We start from the raw sequence: 1,624 nt of genomic DNA, 5'->3' as shown, positions 1-1,624 counted from the left end.
TGTATATATATATATATATATATGTAAATGTCTTTCTGAAGCAGGCGATAAGATTTTGATTCCGTTGACCGACAACTTTCAACGGACAACTGCACACCCAAAATAGTACCGACTAGCATCCTATCATACTCTATGCGTGTACTTTCCTTGATTTTTTGATAATATTTTTTTCACCATTTCTTAGTGAAATAGGTTGTAGGCATACTTCCCATATCAACCTCTTTGTGGCAAAGGCAGCAAAAAATGATTTTTTTTACTTTTTCCCACATTGTAGATGAACCAGCCCCTTTGGTCTCAACGACTATATTACTCCCATGAAACAAACTAATTAACATAAATAAGAATGCCACAAAATCACAAATCAAAGAAAAATTGTAATGTCGCAATTTCATCAACACGACCTTCATAGCAACGCCTTCACACACAGGCATATCGGGACACCAATACATCTATCACACCACCAGCACAACCTCCACGCAGCAACACCTCCATACAAACACCACCCCCTCCTCAAAGTCACACACAGACAGCAAATAGAAACCAAACAAACACCATCACATCTACCAAACTCCAAAACCTCCACACAAACACCAAAACCTCCACCAGACACTACACAAACTTCACATCTCTCACACCACCCCACACAAATATAACCTCACATCTCCATGCCAGCAACACCACCTCTACACAAACAAAACTACACACACACGCCAGCTCCTCATATGCTAAATTCACTGAAACATCAATACACCAACTCATCCACCACATCACTAACTCAACAAAGTAACACACAAACACCAACTAATCCATTACACTACTACCTCCTCACAATAACACACAGATAACATAACATCAAGGCACCAACTCATCCACTACACTACCACCTCCTCACAATAACACATAGACAACACAACATCAAGATACCAGCTCATCCACTGTCGGCGTTATTTCGTGGATGGTTTGTGGGGTTGTCCGTAAGAAGCTGTCGTTCGCTAGAATCGAAATCCCGTCGCCCGCTTCGGAAGGACGTTGAAGTATGAAATAAAACTGACCCCATATTTTTCATAGTTTAAAATGAAAGAGCACTGTACCTCAAATCTTGTATCTATCCCAAAGGATAAACACAAGACTTGAGGATGAGACTCGATCAAATAAACTAAGGAAAATATGACATAAGTTTGGTCTGCGAAACCTTTGTATTTGCCGACAAGTTCCCCTATTTAATATAAAGGATTAAATAGGGTTTATATTAAGCTGGGTTCGGACATGCTTCCTATAAGGGCAAGCCCCTATAGTTAATTACATCTTAAATGACCCAATCCACTTAAGAAAACTCTCGATAAAAATCAAGAAATATTATCTTCAAGGAATTTCAAAGGGTAGGACTCTTCAACAAAATCGGACGTAGAGGTGTGAAAAGGGGATTGGTTCAAATTTGGAACATTTTATTGTAGAATCCAATGAAAGAAGAACTAGGGGTTGTCATGGATCCAGAGGAGAACCTCGGTGACTTCCCAAGCTATCCTAATGTTTGGCTTCAGTTTTGAGGAGAAATATTTAGGTGTTTCATCCTGCCAATTTTATTAGTTAGGGCTTACATTCGTGTGAAATGATCACACAAATA

Source organism: Phalaenopsis equestris, unplaced genomic scaffold (assembly GCF_001263595.1).
Source record: "Phalaenopsis equestris unplaced genomic scaffold, ASM126359v1 Scaffold204953, whole genome shotgun sequence".
NCBI classification, from domain to species: Eukaryota; Viridiplantae; Streptophyta; class Magnoliopsida; order Asparagales; family Orchidaceae; genus Phalaenopsis; species Phalaenopsis equestris.
Note: the sequence above shows the minus strand (reverse complement) of the source record.